This window comes from Erythrolamprus reginae, chromosome Z (genome assembly GCF_031021105.1).
Source record: "Erythrolamprus reginae isolate rEryReg1 chromosome Z, rEryReg1.hap1, whole genome shotgun sequence".
NCBI classification, from domain to species: Eukaryota; Metazoa; Chordata; class Lepidosauria; order Squamata; family Dipsadidae; genus Erythrolamprus; species Erythrolamprus reginae.
The window spans coordinates 74,356,226-74,381,269 of NC_091963.1; the positions used below are offsets into that span (position 1 = coordinate 74,356,226).

Sequence of the window (25,044 nt, forward strand, 5' to 3'; positions counted from 1 at the left end):
GGCCCTTCGCGGCGCCCCACCACCCGTTCCTGCAGGAAGAGATCGGGCACTTTACCGGGAGGTGGAGGCGGCGTGGGGCCGGACGCTGGGTGCCGGGGAGGGCGGGGAGGGCGAAGGAGTGGACGCGCCTCTCAGCTGCAGAGCGGAACGGGGGTGGAGATCAGCAGCGGGACCGCTCATCCAGGCGCGCGTGGACCGGCAAGCCTGGATGAGCGGTCCCGCTGCTGATCTCCACCCCCGCTCCGCTCTGCAGCTGAGAGGCGCGTCCACTCCTTCGCCCTCCCCGGCACCCAGCGTCCGGCCCCACGCCGCCTCCACCTCCCGGTAAAGTGCCCGATCTCTTCCTGCAGGAACGGGTGGTGGGGCGCCGCGAAGGGCCGTGCTTGAAGGCCACCACGGCGCCGGAGTCCCAGAAAGTGGCGTGCTTTTTAAATGTGACGCTTTCCTTTCCTGCATCAGCCAGCAAAGCCGGGCAGTCGGCTTTGCTGGCTGGAGAAGCGAGCGATCTGGGGCTGCGTAGTTTTGCGCAGGGGGGACAGGGGGACAGGGCAGTCCCCGCCGCCTGTGTCAGCGGCGAGGTGTGCTCGCCTTGTGCCGTGGGGGGGAGGCGATGGAGGTCAGGGGTTTTCAAGCAGCCGCCTCCCCCCCACACACAAAGTTAGCCATGGTGCACTTAGCTGTGACTTTCAGTGGACAGTTTTTCAATTGCCAATCGCCTTTTCATGAATTTCGCGTCCACTCACCACGGAGGAGGAGGGGAGGAGGAGGTGGAGAGGCAAGGGGGCGGGGAGGAAAGCGGGCCTGCAATTGGCCAATTTCTTTCTCGTCTTTAGGGAGAGGAACTGTTGCTGCTCTGCCATAGGGCAGCAACAGTTTCTCTCCCTAAAGGCGACAAAGGAAGGGGCCAATTGCAGGCTCGCTTTCCTCCCCACCCCCTTGCCTCTCCACCTTCTCCTCGCTGAGCAGCCGACCGCGGTGAGTTGACAGGAGATTCGGGAGCTTATTTTATCGACCAGTAAAATCTCGTGAGCTGCCGCGGGCCGGTTAAAAGACCTCGTTGGGCCGCATCCGGCCCGTGGGCCGTAGTTTGGGGACCGCTGTCTTATGTCATCAAAACAGTACACCATCATGCACAACAGCACAATACACACTCCTTTCAAATCCTTTCAAGCTCCTAGTTATCTTCTTATGAGCAAGGTCAATCTCCAGCTGTCAGCAGATTCAAGCTTTCCAGAGCCTGTTGCAATATTTTTTTTTAGCCAGCAGATGGCATTGCCGGTTTCACAATATAACAAGACAGATCTTTTACAAAAATCTCCAAAAATGCTTTAAATCCACTTAGCATATATTGTGAGTGGTCCTCGGCCAACTATGGTAATGATAGATTCTGAGGAGGATAAGCCAGGCCCATCTTGGTACCCTGGGCCAGTGGTTTTGTCAGCTGATGCAGAGAGTGAGAGTGAGGGAGAAATAGATCTGGATGAATCTGGAGGGCCAACAGAGGTGGCAGATATGCCAACAATAGTAATGTCTGACTCAGAGAAGAAGGTAGGCCATGAGCCTCTGTTAGATACCGGCTTTAGAAGACTAAGAAAAATACAAGAATACTTTTATGGAAAAAGGAAGTAATCTATACCTTTTAACTCTAGGGAATTGTGACCACTCCCATTAGGTATTTAAGAATAGCCTCATGGGAAAATCAGGATGGAATTCCAATGTTTGTAATGAAATCAATTTGAGGTTTGGCGTTTCCAGACATACTATGCTAGGACACTGCTATTTCTCTGCTAAAATCCATGAATTAGAAATCTCCCTGTCTGCTGAACGTCTAGAGAAACTCTAAGTGTGATCTGTGTGATTCAGAAATCATGATCTGTGTGACCTATTAATCTTGTCTTTGGAACGTTAATTGGCTTTGATTGGCATGAGGAGGAATATGGGCAAGTTTAAAGAAATTAAAGAAGCAGCTATAGAATGCGCCAAAGCAGTAATAGTTTTAGGTTGGAAGGATGCAACAAAATGGACATTACAAAATTGGTATCGGTACATGGTGGAACACATTCAATTCGAAATTATGGAAATTAAAATGAATATGATTGATGAAAATAAAGTGGAAAAACTGATGGGAAGATGGGACAGGGTCAGTGGTTTTATGGCTAGTAGAATTCGAGACCGAGCTATAAAGAACAAGTTGGAATCACTGTACACTTTGCAAACACGTTGATGTTCCTGGTTGTAAAAAATTATAAAATAGTACACCCTCATTTGGTGGAGGGACTGAATGTATGTGTGTTGTCGGGTGACGGGAGCACAATTCCCCATGTACTGTTTTGTGTTGTGTGTTTTTATATTATAAAAATCAACAAAAATTAATATTTTAAAAAATTGACTTTGATTGGCTGGGACTCTTATCTCTTCTACACTTTCAATGAGGAAGTAGCCAAAATGAACTAATAGCTTGTGAAATGCTGCTTTTGCTATAAAAGAGTTTGCTTTAAAATAGTATCGACTAGGATTCTTTCTTGATTTTCTGTGTAGGCCCAGAACAGAACAGATTGGAACTCCACCCACTCAATTAACTGGGCAGGTTCCTTGATGTGATGGAACAATTATGAGCCAATAACCATGCCTTAGGCCAAGACGTGCAAAATTTAATAAATTAATTAGCACAGTTGCAAACTCAAGTTCAACAAGCCTTGCTTCTTCAGTCCCCCCTCCTCTGCCTCCTCCAAGACACAGATGTCCTCTGGCTTTACCAGACAAATTCACCAGAGAGCGTGAAAAATTTCCCCATTTTTAATGTCAGTACAGGCTATTCAACAAAGCCTCCCTAACAGATTTCCTCCAAGATAATATTAAGATTGCCTTTATCATTAGCTTGCTATTTGGTTCTCCTTCTGATTGGGCATCTTCTTTGCTAGCTACTCAGGATAATACTGTTTTACAAAATTACACAGCCTACTGTAATCAGTTGCAATTAAAACAAGGGCCAAGATATGTTGCAGATTACATCATCAAATTCCATGGATCAACAATTAAATTGGATGGAGGATGTGTTAATGGAAATCTTCCAAGATAGCCTGTCTGCCAAGATCCTGAATGAACTGATGAGCAGAACCATACCTGATATCCCGAATGAATTGTATCAACATTGCTTAGACATCGAAGCCAGAATGCAGTCTGTGGAGACTCGCCTTGCTAGGCAGCTGGCCCCAATTCCTGATATCAACAGACCAATCCCTGTTCCTGCTGGTGGTGGGGGGGGGGGGCGCTGACACCTGTTAACCCACCCATCCCTGCCCAAAGACATTTCTTTCAGATACCACCTGCATACCCTGGGATTCGTCCAGTGGCCGCTCCCAGAATTGAACTGGTATTCTCTGCCTTTGATCTCTGAACTCATAGAGCATCTTCGATCAGCAGCCATTTTTACCAGGATCAACTTGCGAGGCACTTACAATCTGATATGTATCTGGGAAGGTGACGAATGGAAGACCACATTCGGGATCCGGTATGGCCAGTTTGAGTATACCATCATGCTCTTCAGACTTATCAATGCTCCAGCCATGTTCCATTACTTCATGAACGACATCTTCTGAGATTTATTGGACTGATTCATGGTGGTTTACCTTGATGTCGATTTAATTTACTCCCCTTCAAAAGCCCAACAAGCATTTCTGATCCTGAAAAAAGATTTCATGAAGGAATCTGTCCTCCAGTACCCAGACCCTTGTCATCTCCTTGTAGTGTAGGCTGATGCCTCAGATGTTGGAGTGGGGGCTGTACTCCTTCAAACACGCCACGAAGGCAGGCCCTTGTTCCCATGTGCTTATTATTCAAGAAAACTAAACACATCCAAGAGCCACTACACCATTTCTGAAAAAGAACTCTTGGCTATCAAGACCATGTTCAAGGCCTGGAGACACCACCTGGAAGGAGCCCAACACCAAGTAGAAGTCAGAACTGACCACAAGAATTTGGGATTCCTCCAAACTGCCAGAAAATTAAATCAAGGACAGATCCGTTGGTCTTTTTTCTTTGCCAGATTCAACTTCAGGGTCACCTACAAGTGGAATAACAAACAAGCCGATGCCTTATCTTGCAAACCTAAGTGTAACCAAACCAAAGAACCATTGCTGCTTCGTATTATTTTACCTCTTGCATCGATCATAGCCATACAGCATACAGTAGATCTTCGAGGATGGATTCAGGAAGCACAATGCCAAGATGACTTCGTAGACCAAAGGAAACAAGACCTTGACCCTGATTCACCATGGACATTTTCCAAGGAACTGCTACATTACCGAGACCTGTTCCAGCCACTTCAAGCCCTCATCTTGAACCAGTGCCATGATAACCCTGCAGCTGGCCATTTTGGCCTTTTCAAAACACTACACCTAGTATCTCGGACTTTCTGGTGGCCTACATTTCGCCATGGTGTCCACTCCTATGTAAATTCTTGTACCCATTGTCGCCAAGCCAAGCCAGCCACAGGAGCCCCCCCTGGATTATTACAGCCTTTGCCTACACCAGAGAGACCTTGGCGGGGCCATTTCCATGGATTTCCTGACCTGTTTACCTGTCTCCATCAGATTCACAGCTGTGTTCATGGTGGTAGACATGTTAACCAAGATGGTGCATATTATTCCTTGTCACAGAATACCTACAGCTAAAGTCACTGCTCAACTATTCATCCAGCACATCTCTGGCAACATGGTCTACCTGACACCATAGTATATGACCGAGGGCCTCAATTCATTGCCACGTTTTGGAAAGAACTCATGGCCGCACTTCAGGTCCAACTCTCCTTGGCTTCCACCCATCATCCCCAGACAGACAGGGGTACAGAAAAAGTCACTGGCATCTTATCTGTGCTGTTTCGTCCATTATTGACAGAAAGATTAGGCAAAATACCTGGTCCAGCATTCCTTGAACAAAGCCAAAGAAGACTACAAAAAATTTGCGGACAGTTCTCACAAGGACACCCCACCATTGACATCGGTAATCGAGTTTGGCTTTCCACCAAGTATCTCTCCTCAGAAAAAACCAGCTGCAAACTCGACCAACATTTCTTAGAACCTTTCCCTGTCAAAAAGGTCATCAATCCTGTGATTTATCGCTTGACTTTGTCCAGCTCTATGCGTGTACATCCTGTTTTTCATTGTTCCCTGCTTGTTTCAGTTAGCCCTGATTCTCCGCTTCATCCTCCTGCTCCAGACCCAGCTGTTCCCATTGTTCCATGACCAGTGTCCAGACTCCAAGTTTCCCTGCCCCAATTGAACATTACTGGCATTAAGGACTCTTGCTAACTCAATGACCGTTTCCAGTTTTTGGTGAAATGGTCAGGGAGTGGCCCTGATAATTGCTTCTGGATGGACGCTCAAGACATTGAAGCTCCTGAGTTGATTTTTGACTTTCATATTCATTTTCCTTGTAAAGCAAATCCTTTCCATCCACTCCAGGTGAGGGGCCATAGGGGGGAGGGATGGTGTTGTGAGTGATCCTTGTCCGCCTCTGGACATGCCTGATTCTGTGGATGATGAGCCAGGTCGCTCAGGTTATCCTACGTTAGGGAGGCTGTCAGAGGAAATGGAAGCCGAGAGTGAGGCAGATAGTAATTTGGGAGTGCCTATCACTGATCGCATTAAAGTAACCAATTATTACAAAGTTTTCTGGGTTTATGTCTAGAATCTTATGGTGTAAAACAGCAAAAAAAATTGGATTGATTGTTAGATGGTGCATAAATCTATCGCTATAATTGTTATTTTCTTTTGTCCATCTTCAATTTGGACTATAAATATTCTCCCTTCTTCATCTTTAAATATAAGGTTTGGGTGTAATCCGTCTGCAATATATAATACTATTCCCCATTTTTTAATTGGAGCTGATGTGAATATTTTCCCCAATTTGGGGGAATGCAAGAGGGAAATGTTGGCCTGTTTAATATGTGTTTCCTGAAGGCATATTATGTCCAGTCTGAGTTTGGTAGATTTTAAAAATATTTTCCTTCTTTTAGTAGGTGAACTTAGTCTGTTTATATTTGTTGAGAATAACTTGATATTTCCTTTTTGCAGTTCATTTTTTTGTTTAGTTTGGCTTCTCCTTCTTTGCTTCAGTTTGGGCTCTTGTTGTAGACGCTTCTCGGTCATAGTTCCCTGCCAATCGTTCTGCTCTATTTTTCTTTCTAGGATGTTTTCTTCTGAACTCAGCTCTTCCACACTTTCTCTACCTCTTTCTACCTCCCCTTGGGTTTCTTCCTCATCTAATTTTTTTTTGTATTGATCAAAAAAGTCCTTAGCATCTTCCACGGTCATGATTTTTTATTTTTTATTGAGGAGCGTTATGAGTAGCCCTTCTGGTAATCAGAAAAAGAGAATTCTATGTCTATTGAGTTTTGTGGTTAGAAAGTGGTAGGGTGTTCTCTTTTCCCTTACTCTTCGCGGGATTTGTCTCAGGACTAGTATTTCTTTCTGTTTGTATATGGCAGTATTTTCCTTGGAAAGATTGTAGATTTCGTCCCTTACTGACCTCTTGGTGAAACGAATATGAACTTCTCTTGGAAGTTTATTTCTTCGTGCGTTTGCAGTATTTATCCTATAAATTTCATTGATTTGGGATGCTATGTTTTGTGAAGATTTGTTAGTGATCCCTGCTAGGATTTCTGTCATTTTTCTTCTGAGGTTTTCTTCTTTTTCCTCAACGATGTTCTGAAATCTAAGAAAAAAGGCCGATTTTTCAAGTTCTAGATTCAAGAGGGCCTCTTCCAAATTTCTGTTGACATATTCTGTCCTGCTTTCCACATATTGTAGTCTTAATTCCACACGCTCGTTATATTCCTCCATTTTTTAAATTCGATCATCGTTTGTTAGCACCCCCTGGATATTTTCTATTATTTCGTCCATTTTTTCAACTCCTAATTTATTCTCCTGACATCCTCTTTGATGGCTCCCATGTTTTCAGCCATTCCAGCCATTATCTCATAGTTCCTATCAATTGACTCCTGCATCTTTATCATGATATCCTGTAAAGATATTAAGGTAGTTGCTTGCTCTGCAGGATTCATAGAGGGGGGGGGGGCAGAAATCTTGTCAGATGAGGATGAATCCAATGCACGATGAATAGATGGTGTATTTGGGAGGGAGGGATTCTTCTTCCAAGCTTTGTTGATGTTTGACATCTTAAATAGATTCCAGAGGCTTTCCAGATGGACCATACAATCTTGGGTAAATCCTGTTGTATTGGTTGGTGTCTAATTTAATTTTAAGCAGGGTTAGTAAATTTTAAGTTGTAATTGTAGTCAATAATTGATATTGATTAGGTTACTTTCACTCAATTGGTTGTAACAAACTAATAATAATCAATATTTCAACTAATAATAACAAACAGTAAATCGATTATTCAAATTGAATAAATAAGATCAATTAGTTAGGATCAAGTCAAGGTCAGAAATTAATTAGTCATTAAATATGAGCTTTCAAAAATCAATTACTGTTTTGACTAGTAGTAATAAGAATGATCAATAATAATCATCAAAAGTAAAACAATTAATAAGTTAATAAGTTAATAAGTCTATGTATATATATCAAATGATTAAATATTTAATATAAATTAAATATATAAGATATTTTAAAAATATATAGCTATTTGGTATCACTTATAAATTTATAGATCTATGTACTTAATGCAATTTATTATAATATTATAATGATAATTAAATAAATAAATAAATGGATAAATGAATGAATAAATTAATTAATTGTCTAGATTTATTAAAATAGTTGTCACACCTTAAAGTTGGTTGAGGAAAATTCCAAAGAGGGGTTTTAGAGGTGAGAAAGATATAAGAGTTTCAAAGCATTTCCTTATATGTCAAAAGGGAAGAAAAAGATAGTAAAGATTGAGGAAAGAAAAAAAGGAAAAAGGCTTTAATTTCTTCTTCGTTAGATTTCTTGGAAGAGTATTTTCCTAATCAGCAGTAAGGAAACACAGTTTTTATAAGTTCACAGTTCAAAATAATTCAAAATAGGAGACAAAGTAAAGGGCGACAGTAAAGTCTGTTGCGGTTTTGATTTATATTTACAAGTCTCTTCCGGTTCTCACATTATGGGTCCGACTCATTTACATTCACTTAAACTCCCAAGTATAACTGCGTCTACATCCACATACCCTCAGCACTTTCCAAAGTCCTTCTCAGCCCTTGCTGCCTGGATCGAGTACCAAATATTAAATTTCTTAATTAAAAAAAACAGTTTTTCTGCTGATTGTGTCTTCAGTGCACGTTCTTAAAAGATTTAGTCCACTCACTCTTAGTTCATTCTTTGCTGCTATTGGACTTTATCTGCGCAGTCGCTGCTTTCACTCAGTTCTGATTCAGTCCTTCCTTCTAAATAAATAAACACTGTCCGCAGCAGGGCTCCTCAGCAAATATTTCCACCAAATGATTTTATCATCCTACCAGTCAGATCGCTTTCTTGATCACTCGCTCTTCTTCACTCTCTCGCTGTTGTTTTTGTTGCTCCTTTTGCTTCCTTCTATGAGAGTCAGGCTGCCATGTTTCCAGGCTGATCTGTCAAACTGACAGTTCGGTTTCATCATAGATGGCACAGGGGTTCTCCTCCCTGTCCGGGCGGCTCGCCTGACAGCCACAGAAGCTCTGGATATTTCCCTTTCGATCAACAAGCTCTTCGGGTCCATGATTGCCCAAAAGGCTGCCAAAAAGCTATGAAAAGCCAATCACAACCCCGGAGCATCCGAAGGCTGTTCAGCTGCAACGTGACGTCGAAAACGGAAGACTATAAAGGTTTAAATAAAATCAAAAATAGGAAAGTACTTCTTCTCCAATGTACTGCTGCAGAGAGTCCAACATGGGTGATACTTCAGTCTGATTGGTTAGGGACTGAGTTAAATTAGAATAATAATTAGCTCCGCCCCCCACCCCCCAATAGCTCAGTCTTAAAAACTCAGTCGTAGTGAAGGGACTAAAGTTTTTCTTCTCTCTACAAAACATTATTGTTTTATGTTTCTGTGTTTAATATTAATAATAAAGTAACCTATCTCTTTTTTGTTTCTTTTTCCTAACAGACATTGAAGAAGACAGAAGAGATCAGGCCTCTACCCTCCGAGGGTACAGCCTGTGCATTATCTACCTCCTCGGGGCCTCTGCTCTCAGGGAGCACTGCCCAGGGGTCAGGCTCTCCCTAGGCTGGGTCCCTAGCCTCTATGGCCATACCCCTCCTTCGGGCCTAGTGGTCAGGATCAGAGCCATTGGGAGGCATTGAAGTCCCTGGCCTCCGTGGCCAAATCTCTTCAAGCTTTGAGGGGCAAAGGTCTGGCTACCTCAGAGGCACCCCCTCTGCCATTCCCCGGAGCCCAATTACTGGGAATGACTGTCCGGGCGAAGAAATCAGCAGAGGAGAACTGGCGGTAGCGTGGCCGATCGATCGGCTGCTTCCCAGCTGACGGGTACGCCATGCAGAAGCCACCAGCAGTGGCGGCGCACCCAAACAATCCACCAACTCCCAGCTGATGGCATGTTTGGAGAGTCGGCGGCGGCGGCAGCGTGCCCAAACAAATTCGCCGACTCCCAGCTGACGGGCACGCCTTTGGGTAGCTGCCGGAGGCGGCAGCATGCCCGTTTAAACGGCCGAGCTGGCAGAGAGCGTGAAAATACTAGCGCCCGCCATTTTAATAACGGACAGTGCCGCTCGACAATTTGAGCGCTACATCAGCGACCCCTGTCATTTTGAGGCCAGGGAGGTGGGACCTGCCAACTCTCAGGCCTGTGAATGCCATTTTGAGAGCATTACTGGAGCCTCTTGGGCAGAGAAACTTTATCCGATCGAACACTTGTAAGAGCACATGTTAAGACTTACAAAGTGGCGCTCAAGGCGGCAAGATGCGTGTATCATTCCACCTTAATTGCATCAGCGGAATCCCGCCCAGCCGCTCTGTTTAGGGTGACCCGCTCCCTTCTTAATCAGGGGGGAGTTGGGGAGCCCTTGCAGAGTAGTGCCGAGGATTTTAGCACGTTTTTCGCTGATAAAATCGCTTGGATCCGAGCGGACCTCGACTCTAATTGGAATACAGAGTCGACTGACAACGAGTCAGTTGAGGTGACTGGGGCACGTACTTGTCCACCTGACTGGGAAGAGTTTGATCTGGTGACACCTGATGAAGTGGACAAGGCCATTGGAGCTGTGAGTTCCGCCACCTGTTTACTGGATCCGTGTCCCTCCTGGCTGGTTTTGGCCAGCAGGGAGGTGACACGGACCTGGGTCCAGGAGATTGTCAACGCTTCTTTGGGGAGGAGGTCCTTCCTGGATCCCTACAAGGAGGCACTTGTGCGCCCCCTCCTCAAGAAGCCTTCCCTGGACCCAGCCATTCTCAATAACTATCGACCAGTCTCCAACCTTCCCTTTATGGGGAAGGTTGTTGAGAAGGTGGTGGTGCTCCAGCTCCAGCGGTCCTTGGAAGAAGCTGATTATCTAGGTCCTCAGCAGTCAGGATTCAGGCCCGGCTACAGCACGGAAACTGCTTTGGTCGCGCTGATGGATGATCTCTGGCAGGCCCGGGACAGGGGTTTATCCTCTGTCCTGGTGCTCCTTGACCTCTCAGCGGCTTTCGATACCATCGACCATGGTATCCTTCTGCATCGGCTGGAGGGGTTGGGAGTGGGAGGCACTGTCCTTCAGTGGTTCTCTTCCTACCTCTCTGGTCGGTCGCAGTCGGTGTTAGTGGGGGGTCAGAGGTCGACCTCTAGGTTACTCCCTTGTGGGGTGCCTCAGGGGTCGGTCCTCTCCCCCCTACTATTTAATATCTACATGAAACCGCTGGGTGAGATCATCCAAGGGCATGGGGTGAGGTATCATCAGTATGCAGATGATACCCAGCTTTACATCTCCACCCCTTGTCCAGTCAGCGAAGCAGTGGAAGTGATGTGCCGGTGCCTGGAGGCTGTTGGGGTCTGGATGGGTGTCAACAGACTCAAGTTCAACCCGGATAAGATGGAGTGGCTGTGGGTTTTGCCTCCCAAGGACAATTCCATCTGTCCGTCCATTACCCTGGGGGGGAAGTCACTAACCCCCTCAGAGAGGGTTCGCAACTTGGGCGTCCTCGATCCACAGCTCACATTAGAGAAACATCTTTCAGCTGTGGCGAGGGGGGCGTTTGCCCAGGTTCGCCTGGTGCACCAGTTGCGGCCCTATTTGGACCGGGAGTCACTGCTCACAGTCACTCATGCCCTCATCACCTCGAGGCTCGACTACTGTAATGCTCTCTACATGGGGCTACCTTTGAAAAGTGTTCGGAAACTTCAGATCGTGTAGAATGCAGCTGCGAGAACTATCATGGGCTTTCCTAAATATGCCCATGTCACACCAACACTCCGCAGTCTGCATTGGTTGCCGATCTGCTTCCGGTCACAATTCAAAGTGTTGGTTATGACCTATAAAGCCCTTCATGGCACTGGACCAGAATATCTCTGGGACCGCCTTCTGCCGCACGAATCCCAGCGACCAGTTAGGTCCCACAGAGTTGGCCTTCTCCGGGTCCCATCAACTAAACAATGTCGTTTGGTGGGACCCAGGGGAAGAGCCTTCTCTGTGGTGGCCCCGACCCTTTGGAACCAACTCCCCCCAGATATCAGAGTTGCCCCCATCCTCCTAGCCTTTCGTAAGCTCCTTAAAACCCACCTCTGTCATCAGGCATGGGGGAATTGACATGTTCCCTCCCCCTAGGCTTATAAAATTTATGCATGGTACGCTAGTATGTATGATTGGTTTTAATTTGTGGTGTTTTTTAAATTAACTTAAATATTAGATTTGTTTTACATTGTATTGTTATTGCTGTGAGCCACCCCGAGTCTGCGGAGAGGGACGGCATACAAATCTGATTAAACTTAAACTTAAACTTAAACGTATCTCTCTCTCTATTGTGATCACTTGCTGTTGTTTAAGAGCTTCTTGGTGTGTGTGTGCATGAGTACGAGAGCTTCAGACACATCAGCTGTGAGTACTGTTGAAGTATGGCTGATCAGACATCTAGCGCTCCCACTGAGACCTCATCTGGGAGGAAGAAGGCCCCAGAGCCCAATGCCATGGGACATTCTTCCAAGCCCAAATCTAAGGCTTCTTCATCTAGCCTGAAGGAAGCAGAGAGGAGGATTAAAGCACTAGAAGCACAGCTTGAGGCCACCCAAAGGCAGGCCTTGCTGAATCCATCTCCTCCTTCCCAAACCTTGGCCTTGGCACAACCGGCCTTACCTCAGTGGTTGCCCACCAGTTACCCAGGGATACATATGGGATCGGTGGCATCGGTGCACAGTGCAGATTTATCTCCAGATAGACGGGCTATATCATAGCAGCCCGCTGAGATGCCCCAGAGATCTGAATTCACAGTGCCTCAGGTCCAACCGTGGTTCCTCAGTATCCACCGGCAACGTTCACTCCATCAGCGGCTGGCCTGCGTTCCAGTGATGTGTGGCAGACCATGCCCCCAGCACTCCAAGAGATGTTGACCAATGCATACATTCAGAGGTTGTCAATTGGCACACAGCAGAAAGCTGGCTCCAATTCCAGGCCACCTAGAAGAGACCTTTGGTCAGCACCGGCTCCTTCTTCCTTCCCACAAGAATCCGAGATAGATGAAGGAGAAATAGATACAGATCAAGAGTGTGAGTTGTCTGAGGATGAGAGTCCTCCCCCTGAACAGCCAATATCTACATCACTCTTCAAGCCCACTCTGTTTGATGTCCTTTTACGGAAGGCCAAGCAGATCACTGACATAGGGAGCTCTTCCAAGCCATCAGAGGCGGCAGTTGGTCTACAATCAGCGGCTTGTTTATTTTCCGTGCCGCAGAAAGAATTGTGCCACATTCCAACATCCCAGATTTTTAAGTGTTAAGCGTCCGTGGCAGCACTTGGCAGTGGCACAGGGACCCGGTGATGGAGCGTCGATTCTACACCTTCGACCCCGAGATCGAAGATCATTCTCAACCATCGACCAACTTGTAGCAAGTTTGGTCTCAATTGCAGTAGTTCCATCAGAGCTTGCTGAAGGGTTAAAGCCTGATGATAGGAGAGCTGAAACCCTGATTCGCAAGATGCATCAGATGGCCTCCTGGTTGCTGAGGGCAGCCTCTGCCGCATCTTTTTTTAACAGAGCCTGTATCCTCTGGCTCCAAAACATGCAGGCCTAGGTGGGACTAGAGGACGGCCGTGTACAACAAGACCTAAGTAAACTGATCCTCGCTTCTGAATTTTCAGCAGATGCTACGCTAAATGCAGCAAAATTCACCTCCAGGGCCATGTGCACAACTCTGGCTTCTCGGCGCTTACTCTGGCTACGATCCTGGCAGGCAGACGCAAAGTCAAAATGGCGCCTGGCTTCAGCACCCTTCCACGGTGCTAAGTTATTTGGGGAGTCACTTGAATTGGTCCTTGTAGAAGACAAGGACAAGTGGAAAGTGCTACCAAAATCCACCAAATGTGCAGACAGATGCCAGATGCCCTTTTGCTGCCGGCAGCCCTTTCGACAAGAATCTTCCTTGGCGAACACCCAGAACCCAAAGTCGTATTCAGGGGGTTACAACCAGGGAGCCTTCAGGGCTGACAGAGGGGGATACGGAAACAGAGCCAGACAATATCAGCAGTCCTGGAAGCCCTTCAAGAATAACAACCAGAAGGGATTCTGAGGACAGAAGTGACTTGGAGACAGACATTCCTATTGGAGGGCAGCTCCAGTCCTTTACCGAGGCTTGGGTAGATACCACAACAGATGCTTGGGCCCTTCCCACAGTGTCCCAAGGCCTCATGATCAAGTTCCTCTGTTCCCCTCCTCAACATTTCCTACAATGTCCATGGACCCATTATCTTCAGAAGAGAGCCCTCCTGTGCCAGGAGGTGCAGCATCTACTCGACATCAGGGCCATAGAGATGGTCCCTCCAAGTCAAAGAGGGCTAGGGTACTATTCGATAGAGCTTGTAGTGCCCAAAGCCTCAGGGGGATGCAGATTGATTCAACTCAATCTCTACATCAGATATTTGAGATTCAAGATGCATTCCCTACGCACCATCCTTTCATGCATAAGACGGGGCGACTGGTTAACTTCCATGGACCTGAAGGAGGTGTACCTCCACGTGGCAGTGCATCCTGACCATCAGAAGTACCTCAGGTTTTGCATCGAGAACAAAAATTACCATACCGAGCAATGCCCTTCGGCTTGTCTTCCGCCCTGAGGACTTTTACCAAACATTTGGACATTCTGACAGCGTCCCTCAGGTCTCATTCAATTCACCTTGTGGCGTATTTGGATGATATCGTGATCCTTTCAAAGAACCCCAAGCGAGCGTGAGAGGACCTAGACCTTACTATTCAAATTTTGCAGAGTCACGGTTTTAGGATAAACCTACTCAAGAGCCATCTAATCCTGACCATGTGCCTTCCACACCTGGGCATGGTAATAGACACTCGATCAGGCGAGGTATATCTGTCAGAAAACCGCAAACAGAAGATCCGTGGCATGGTAAATCTTCTTCGTCACCGGAAACGAGTGTCCCTGGCCTTTCTGGTGTTAGGGACATTCGTTTCTTGTATCGACATCGTGCCTTGGGCCCGCCTGCATACCAGACCACTCCAGTGGTTCCTTCTGCCTTTTCAACAGAATCGAACCAGACACTCATCAAGCTTAGTGCTTGTACCCTGGAAGATCAGGCGTTCCCTCCCCTGGTGGCAATCAGTGGCACTTCTTTGGGGTTCCCCTTTCCTGAAACAGAAGGAAGTGGTCATCACTACAGATGCAAGCCTCACAGGCTGGAGGGCCCACAACAAAACACAAGTGGCCCAGAGCTTATGGACGCACGAGGATCTGGCAGAGATAAACATCAATCTCCTGGAGTTGAGGGCCATGTTCTTGGCCTTACAAGCCTTTCAAATGCAGAATCAGGGCAGACACGTGTTAATACTCATGGACAATGTCACCACTCGGTCCCACATAAACCATCAAGGTGGGATGAGATCAGGCAGGCTAATGCAGGAGGCAGATGCCCTGATGACCTGGGCAGAAAGAAACCTTCTCTCGCTGAGAGCAGAACACATTTTGGGAGTAGACAATGTACAGGCCGACTGGCTCAGCAGGTCTGCCCTCCACCCAGCGGAATGGCGCCTGGGGATGGATGCCTTTCAGGACATTGTCAATGGTTTGCCGCTCGTGGACCTGTTCGCCACACCACAAAATACAGCTTCCTCGCTTTTTCTCTCTGTTTCCGTCACCTGGGGCCGAGGGGGTTAATGCCCTCAGAATCCCAAGGCCTGGAGGCCTGCTTTACACCTTCCCACCAATATGCCTTATTCCCAAGTTGATTGCCAAGCTGATATTGGAACGGGCCAAAGTCATCTTCATTGCTCCGTATTGGCCTCGGCGGCCATGGTTTGCAGATCGGATGGACTTGACGCTCTCTCCACCTTGGCATCTTCCGAGCCATCTAGTCTCCCTCAGCCAGGGATCAATGTTCCACCTGGATCCTCAATGGTGGAAACTTGCCTCGTGGCACTTGAAGGGGACCGAATGAGACGGGCATCACTACTGAAAAGGGTGATTTCAACCATTCAAGCGGCACGAAGACAATCCACGACTCGAATATATCAGGCCACTTGGGCGGTCTTTTGCCAATTTTGCACAAACATCCATGTGGAACCACAGGCTTCATCGGTCAAGAATCTTTCAGCATTTTTACAGTCCAGACTCGACAGGGGATTGGCCCCTAACACACTGCACAGACAGGTGGCTGCCATTTCCACCATTGTGAAGCTGGATAACTGGAGATCTATGACCCATCATCCCTGGGTCAAGGATTTCCTGAAGGGAGCTTCTAATCTGCGTACACCAATAGTATACAGATTTCCTTCATGGGATCTTCCATCTGTCTTAGATGCCTTGTCCGCACCACCATTTGAACCTCTCCGCCACATTCCATTACGGCATCTTCCTCCAGCCCGACTAAACAAAATATACCCAGCCATATCACCAATCTGCTGGGAATGCAAGAGGGAAATAGGAACAAACTACCACTTGTGGTGGACATGTCCAGTCGCAAAAGAATTTTGGAAAAGAGTTTAAAAATGCCTTGAACAAATCATTCTACAAACGATTAAACTAAAACCTGAATTATTTCTATTAGGTATCACAAGGCAGAAATTTACTAAAAAAATTTTACATATTACAACAGCAGCCAGGTTGATATATTCACAAACATGGAAAAAAACAAACTGCACCATCAACTTTATCCCTAATAATTAAAACCATGGAGTATGCAGAGATGACCAAATTGACCCTTGAACTTCAAGAAAAAGATAATTTTTACAGTGCCTTGGGAAATTGGTACAAATGGCTGGAAGAGAAAAAATACCTCCAAAATTTAAGAAATGCAAACAAATGACACCTCAGTACTGAAGACACATAAAATAACCAGAATGTACCACCAATGTATGGATCCAAAACCCCCCCTATAAAACATTGTATTCGGACTATAGAGAATATCATACCACTATCCGGCAGATTATTTACTAACACACTTCACCTTCGCAGACTTTATAATTATATACTATTTCGAACAAACCCCCTACTTAATTTACAACTATTTACGGAAATTAGACTTGTTAAATCCACAACATACAGTTTGCTCAACCATTAGAGCCAACAATAATAGTTGGTATCCTTGTTCCTCCTCCCTATTTCCCCTTCTCTCCCCTTCCTCTTTTCCTTTTTTCTTTTCTTGTTACTATTTAACCTATATTCATGTATGACTGTAAGTATGTTTATTGATGCTTTGTATTTTAATTGTTCAAATAAAGTATTTTTTTTTAAAAATTAAAAAGAAAAGGATTGTGGAGGTCATCCTTACAGAAGGACAGAATAATAGAATTTGAAAGGGATCATGGATGTCTTCTCGTCTGACTCCCTGCTTGAGCAGAATCGCCAAGTGTAAAGTAGAACCATATAGAAGAACAGAATAATAGAGTTGAAAGGGCCCTTCAAGGTCATCTAAGCTGACACCTCCCCCAGCTCATTGGGCTGGAAGGAATTGAGGACAGGCTAGTGTGAGAAGGGGTCCTCCAAGGGCATCTAGTCCGACCCCCTGCAGCCCCCTCCCCGCTTTCCCCTCAAAATTTAGCTAGTCTCTATCTTAAGTATATAATGCAATTGAAAGTTCGAATAAAATATCAGAAATAGTAATAGCAAATATAATAATATTAACAGTTCCCAATTATAATAATTTGTACTAACTATCTAAAAGAGAGAAAAGAAAAGGCTAAATTATTGTTGAAAGCCGCCCAAAGTCTGCGGAGAGGGGTGGCATACAAATCTAATTAATTAATTAATTAATTAATTAGTAGAAATGGGTTGTATTAGCTATCTAAAAAGTGTTATAGCAGTACTATTTAAATAATGTTAGTATCTTTAACTAATGCAGAATATACAACATTAATTCAAAATGCACAGGTTTCCGTAAACTGCTTGTATGTGTTGCATGATGTTTCTATATTTTGTATGTGTTTGTTTTTTGTTTCAAAAAATTCAATTAAAATTTTTGTTTTAAAAAAAAAAGTAATTTGGGAGTGCCAGAGGGAGCTGATGTTACAATGGGAAGTTAATCCCTGTCAGATAGTGATGGATCTAAATGAGTTACAAACTGCCTAGTTGTATTTGTTATGAAGTCCGGTGAGCTAATTCACCCTAAACTGTGATTTTATAGCCTTTTAATCTCAGAGCCGGCCGAGATAGAATGTTGGAATGCTTCCCAGAAAGTTTGAGCTTTCAAGCCGATATTTAAACTTGTTTGAAAACAAATAAACAAGAATATTATTTCAAGAAGTGGGTTTTGGGAGTCTTGGAAAAATACCCAAGCTGTGCGTAGAACACTTCCCGGAGCTTTTCGGTGAACCAGGGAGCTTTCCTGGATCCACTGCTACAGAGAGGTCGCAAAGACACTATCCGATCCATTGCCCCAGATGCCCCTATTCCAGGCAACTACTAGGGACTCAGATGGATTGTGCACTCCTTTTGGAACCCTTCCAGGTCCATTAGGCATCTGGAGCAGAACTACTTAATCGGTTTTGCCTCCCTACGATGGATGAGTGGTGCCTTAAAGTCTAACCTCAACAGGAAACTACCGTATTTTTTGGTATATAAGACACACCTTTTTACCTCAAAAAGGTGCTTTAAAAATTGGGTGCGTCTTATACACCAAAAATATGGTAGTTTCCTGTTGAGGTTAGACTCTAAGGCACCACTCATCCATTGTGGGGAGACAAAACCGATGGTCCTTTAAAAATTGGGTGCATCTTACACCGAATCTTGCTGAGGCCGCCTGGCAGCGCCCGCCCGGAACCCAGTGGCTCAGCCCCGGGGGTGAGTGGGAGCCTGCCTTTCCATGGCGGTGGCAGCGGTGCTCTGGAGCCTGAACGAGCCCATTCCCACATGTCCTGCACCTCCTGCCATGGAAAGGCAGCCTGAGGGGAGTCTGGCAGGTCCTGGGAGACAAGCTTGTTCAGGCTCCAGAGCACTGCTGCTGCCGTTCCTGCCATGAAAAGGTAGCAAAGGGGAAAATAAGCCTGTCCCTTGCAGCTGCCTTTCCATGGCAGCAGCAGCAGCAGCGGCGCTCGGGAGACTGAATGAGCCTGTATCCCAGGTCCTGCCTCTCCTGCCATGGAAAGGCAGCTGAAGGGGAGTCTGGCAAGTCCTGGAAGGCGGGCTCGTTCAGGCTCCCAAGTGCTGCTTCCACCGCCACTCCTGCCATGGAAAGGCAGCTGAAAGGGAGTCTAGCGAGTCCTGGAAGGCAGGCTCATTCAGGTTCCCAAGTGCCGCTGCCGCCGCCATTCCTCCCATGGAAAGGCAGCTGAAGGGGAGTCTGGCAAGTCCTGGAAGGCAGGCTCATTCAGGTTCCCAAGTGCCGCTGCCACTCCTACCATGGAAAAGCAGCAAAGGAGAAAATAAGCCTGTCCCCCGCAGCTGCCTTTTCATGGTGGCAGTGGTGGCGGCATTCAGGAGACTGAACAAGCCCGTATCCCAGGACCTGCCAAAGAAAACAAAGGAACTTCATGTTGCCATAGAAAAAAACACAAATCCCGCACCGTTCCAAGCACTTCCAGTCTGAAGCCAGCCGGTTTTCTCACCTGAGTGGCCCAACTGAAACAGTGGATCGTTGTGGGAATGGAAAGAGGCAAATAGATAAGAATAGATAAGGGTGGAGAGGGAATAAGATGTACTCCCAGTTTATAACTTCCTTGTAAACCTTGCAGCTTCTTAAACCTTCTCTCTCTCAAGGAAAAGAGGAGTTTAGCTGAATCTCTAGTGCTCTAAAACGGGGGTCTCCAACCTTAGCAACTTTAAGATTTGTGGACTTCAACTCCCAGGGTTCCTCAGCCCACAAAGATGGCTGAGGAACTCTGGGAGTTGTAGTCCACAGCTCTTAAAAGTTGCCAAGGTTGGAGATCCCTGCTCTAGAAACACTCCTTTTAAGGAGTACTTCAGGTTTATCATCATCACCATATATTTCCATGCACTTCATTTGTGAAAATTGAAGTAGTCAAGAGAGAGGTCTTTGAAAACCTCATGCTATAATAGTAATATTAAGGCAACCTCACCAGGGAATTGTAATTGTAAATGATTCTATCACTAGCCATTTCTGTAACTAAAGGAACAACTAACAAAATGAATTGTCCTTGTTTGTTTTGTTTATTTGTTTTGAGTTAGGGGTTAGGAGTGAGTCTTCAAATCTGGCAAGTTTAAGGCTTGTGGACTTCAGTTCCCATTTCTGAGCTAGCATGACTGGTGGAGGAATTCTGGGAGTTGAAATCCACAAGTCTTGAAGCTGTCAAGTTTGAAGTTTGTAAAAAGAGTACGTGGTTCTAAAAAGTATACATGGTTGTAAAAAGTATTCTGCTAGCCTGGTATTTTATTAAACAATATAATACTACACCATTTGGTTCAGAATACTTTTTTCCTTAGTTTCCCCCTCTAAAATCTAGTTGCTTCCTATACACCGGTGCATCTTATACACCGAAAAATATGGTATTTGGCCATGACAAGGGAGAAATGACTATTCCCCTTAATCTCAGATCATCTCTCCACTGCCCCAAAACACTAGGTCCATGGTTATCATGGAAGCCATGAATTCCTGAGTTGCATCAGGGGATTCACCGAGTGATGGTGTTGTATTTGTCGGGAATGAAACAATGTAGGCCGGGAACAGTCTGAAGGGTTTATTATTGCACACAGAGAAAAGCAACGGTTACTAAAACAAAGCTAATGACAAGAACAACAACATGGCCATGCCTGGCAGCTATTTATATCCTTGCTGCCATGCTGAGCCAACCAATCTGGTATGTGTATTTTCCCACCCAAGGAATAAGGGGTGGGTAACCAAACCTAATTGTCTACTGGACACTACAGATGGCAAATTAAAATTCCCCAGCACCATGAGCCTGAGGAACTCCACTGCCAGTCCAGCTACCACTTCTAGAAGCGCAGGCAGGATCATAGTAACACAGCTGGGAGGCAGATACATCAGTAATAGACCCAACTGAACCCGAGTCCAACTTCAACAGGAGAGACTCACACGCAATAATCTCCGGGGCAGGGATCCTGCGAGGAAGAAGACTCTTGCATGTTATAATTGCCACTCCTTCACCCCTTCCCTGGGATCATGGCTGGGTTGTACTCAGGTTTGCGAGATTTATTTATTTTATTTATTTATTTATTAGATTTGTATCCCACCCCTTTACAAATACTCAGGGCGGCTCACAACAGCAATAAAAATAATATAACAGTGGAACAAATCTAATATTAAAAACATATAAAACCCTATCATTACTTAAAAACCAAACAGCAACATTCATACCAAACATAAAAGTATAAAAAATAGCCTGGGGGAAAAGTGTCTCAGCTCCCCCATGCCTGGCAGTATAAGTGAATCTTAAGTAGTTTACGAAAGACAGGAAGGATGGGAGCCGTTCTAATCTCTGGGGGGAGTTGGTTCCAGAGGGCCGGGGCCACCACAGAGAAGGCTCTTCCCCTGGGGCTCGCCGAACAACATTGTTTGGTTGACGGGACCCGGAGAAGGCCAACTCTGTGGGACCTTATCGGTCGCTGGGATTCGTGCGGTAGCAGGCGGTTCCGGAGGTACTCTGGTCCAATGCCATGTAGGACTTTAAAGGTCATGACCAACACTTTGAATTGTGACCGGAAACTGATCGGCAGCCAATGCAAGCCACGGAGTGTTGAAGAAACGTGGGTGAATCTTAGAAGCCCCATGATGGCTCTCGCGGCTGCGTTCTCCACAATCTGAAGTTTCCGAACACTTTTCAAAGGTAGCCCCATGTAGAGAGCATTGCAGTAATCGAACCTCGAGGTGATGAGGGCATGAGCGACTGTGAGCAATGACTCCCTGTCCAAATAGGGCCGCAACTGGTGCACTAGGCGAACCTGGGCAAACGCCCTCCTTGCCACAGCCGAAAGATGATATTGCAATGTCAGCTGTGGATCGAGGAGGACGCCCAAGTTGCGAACCCTCTCTGAGGGGGTCAGTAGTTTCCCCCCCCCCCAGGGTAATGAACGGACAGATGGAATTGTCCTTGGGAGGCAAGACCCACAGGCACTCCATCTTGTCTGGGTTGAGTTTGAGTTTCTTGACACCCATCCAGGCCCCAACAGCCTCCAGGCACCGGCACATCACTTCCACTGCTTTGTTGACTGGACATGGGGTGGAGATGTATAACTGGGTATCATCGGTGTATTGATGATACCTCACCCCATGCCCTTGGATGATCTCACCCAGCGGTTTCATGTAGATATTAAATAGCAGGGGGGAGAGGACCGACCCCTGAGGCACCCCACAAGGGAGAGATCTAGAGGTCGACCTCTGACCCCCCACTAACACCGACTGTGACCGGCCGGAGAGAACCGTGCCTCCCACTCTCAACCCCTCCAGCCGGCGCAGAAGGATATCATGGTTGATGGTATCGAAAGCCGCTGAGAGGTCAAGAAGCACCAGGACAGAGGACAAGCCCCTGTCCCGGGCCCGCCAGAGATCATCCATCAACGCGACCAAAGCAGTTTCCGTGCTGTAGCCGGGCCTGAATCCATACTGTTGAGGACCTAGATAATCAGCTTCTTCCAAGGACTGCTGGAGTTGGAGCGCCGCCACCTTCTCAACAACCTTCCCCATAAAGGGAAGGTTGGAGACTGGACGGTAGTTATTAAACACGGCTGGGTCCAGGGAAGGCTTCTTGAGGAGGGGGCGCACAAGTGTCTCCTTATAAAGGGCCAGAAAGGACCCACTCTCCAAGGAGGCATTGACAATCTCCTGGGCCCAGCTCCGTGTCACCTCTCGGCTGGCCGAAACCAACCAAGAGGGACACGGATCCAGTAGACAGGTGGTGGAACTCACAGCTCCAATGGCGTTGTCCACTTCATCAGGTGTCAACAAGTCAAACTCCTCCCAGACGGATGGACAAAGACGTTTAGCCCCAGTCACCTCAACTGACTCATTGTCAGCCGATACTGCTATGCAATTGGAGTCGAGATCAGCCCGGATCCGAGCGACTTTATCAGCAAAAAACGAGTTAAATTCCTCAGCAGTACCCTACAAGGGCTCCCCAACTCCCCCCTGATTTAGAAGGGAGTGGGTCACCCTAAACAGAGCAGCCGGGTGGGATCCCGCTGATGCAATCAAGGCGGCATGGAATGCGCATCTTGCCACCTTGAGCGCCACTTTGTAGGTCTTAATAAAAGCTCTTACAAGTGTTCGGTCGGATTCAGACTTACTCTTCCTCCATCGCTTCTCTAGACGTCTCTTCTGGCGTTTCAACTCCCGGAGCTCCTCGTTGAACCATGGAGCTCTACGGGGTCTAGTGCCACAGAGAGGTCACAGTGGCGTAATTCGGTCAAGAGCCTCCGCTGCAGCCTTGTTCCAGGCCTGAGCAAGAGACTTTGCCGAGCTGTGGATGAGTGTATCTGGTAAAACCCCAAGCGCCCTCTGAAAGCCCTCAGGGTCCATCAGGTATCTGGGGCGGAACCTCCTAATCGGTTCCGCCTCCCTGCAGGGGAGGATTGGAGCCAGGAAATCAAGTCGCAGTAGAAAATGGTCTGACCATGACAAAGGCAATGCTTCTAAGCCCCTTAGTCTCAGACCATTATTCAATTGCTCCGAGAGGAATATCATGTCGGGTGTGTGTCCACCCTCATGAGTTGGACCCTGAACTACTTGAGTCAGGTCCATGGCTGTCATGGTGGCCATGAACTCCTGTGCTAATCCAGAGGAACCGCCGAATGACGGCAGATTGAAGTCCCCCAGGACAATGATTCCGGGGAACTCCACCGCCAACCCGGCCACCTCCTCAAGCAGCACAGGCAGGACTGTTGACACGCAGCTGGGAGGCGGGTACGTGAGTAACAAGCCCACCTGAACCCCTAAATCCAACTTCACAAGGAGTGAATTACAACCCACAATCTCAGGGGCAATGAGTCTATACAGGCGAAGGTTCTCCATGGCTACAATAGCCACTCCCCCCCTTCCCTGGGGCCGAGGCTGATGCCATATCTGAAACCCAGCTGGGCATATTTCTGAGAGAGGAACTCCTCCCTCTGGGCCCAGCCAGGTTTCAGTCACACATGCCAGATCGGCCTCCTCATCCAGGATTAAATCCCGGATGAGGAGAGCTTTGTATACTACCGATCTGGGATTGAGCAGCAGCAGCTTGAGCCAAGGGCCCAGATTACACTCGTCACCAGGATTCCAGGTTGAGCTCACGGAACCGGAACAAGGGATCGCTATTAAGCAGCGATCTCTTTTTCCTCCAGAATGGCTAGCCCCGTGACTCTCGCCGTAAACAATCTAAAAATAAAAATATAAATATAGAATAGAATGTAAGAAATTGATCAGCAGCAATATAGTATTGAAATCTTAGTTGCTAAGTTCTGGATTAATTAGAATGATCAAAGTCCCGAGGGGAATGTCTTAGTCATGGTTAGAAAGAGTCTCTTCTTGATGTTAATTACCCTTTTTCCTGTTCTTTGGTGCTGACCGTTGCCACAAGCCAACACTCTCAGTTCTCCTCTCACTGTCTTTGTCACTGGCTTCCTAGCTCTCACAAGACCCCAGGCTCTCGCTGGTCGCTCCTTGATAGGCTCAGTGGTGTCATTGATTTCCGGGTGGCATCTCTGGTTCTCTGTCCGCCAAACAACACTGTCCGGCGTCCAAACACCCTTAGCACCGCCTCAGCGTCGCCTCGACATCCTCCCCAGCCTCCTCATTCCTCTGACGGGTCTCCTCAATGGCAACAGCCAGCCCAGCCTCTCCATGCAGTCTTTTCGCCTGACAGAACCTCCGATGCTGGGTGCTTCCACCAAACAGCGCACCAGCATCCCTGGTCTGTCTGGAGGCCCGCGCTGTTTCAGGCCGTTTCAGGCAGTATCCCCTCCAACCAGCAGCCTCTAAGCCTCCCATTCTCTCTGTCTCTCTGTCTCTCCTCGCTCCTCTCTCATTTCTCCGTCTCTCGATGTAATCAATCTTCCAGGGCGGCCGCCATTTTCCCCGCAGCCCAGCTGATCAAACCCTGATTATTCAGTGACAAGTAATGTTCTTAAAATTACACGCAAAAGTCTCAGACAGGGGACTACAGAGGCAGGGGCAACTCACCCCCCCGGAATTACCAGAACGGGCTCGCCAACATAACCAATTTTCTATACATTCACGATGTTATGCCCGTCGTCCGGGGGAGCTGAAGCTCCCTCCCTCCTTCCTGCCGCCCCACCTGAACCGGGATAAGGCATCGGCTTGTTTGTTATTCCACTGGAAGATGTAGGTGACGCTGAAGTTCAACCTAGCAAAGAAAAAAGACTAATGCATCTGTCTTTGATTTAATTTTCTGGCAGTTTGGAGGAATTAGGTTTTGGGAGTCTTGGATAAATACTGAACAGTCTCTGCCCTAGTTCTGGTCTGGTTCCAGATCCGCAAACAGCTGGGATTCAGGGGTTCCTGTTGAGCA

The 25,044-nt window shown here is 46.9% G+C and overlaps 1 protein-coding gene across 3 annotated transcripts in view; it reads left to right on the top strand.

Annotated features, from left to right (window-relative positions):
• Window positions 1-25,044, top strand: part of LRRFIP2 (LRR binding FLII interacting protein 2) — a 366,589-nt gene that overhangs the window by 249,531 nt on the left and 92,014 nt on the right. The gene's annotated exons all lie outside the window — the stretch shown is intronic.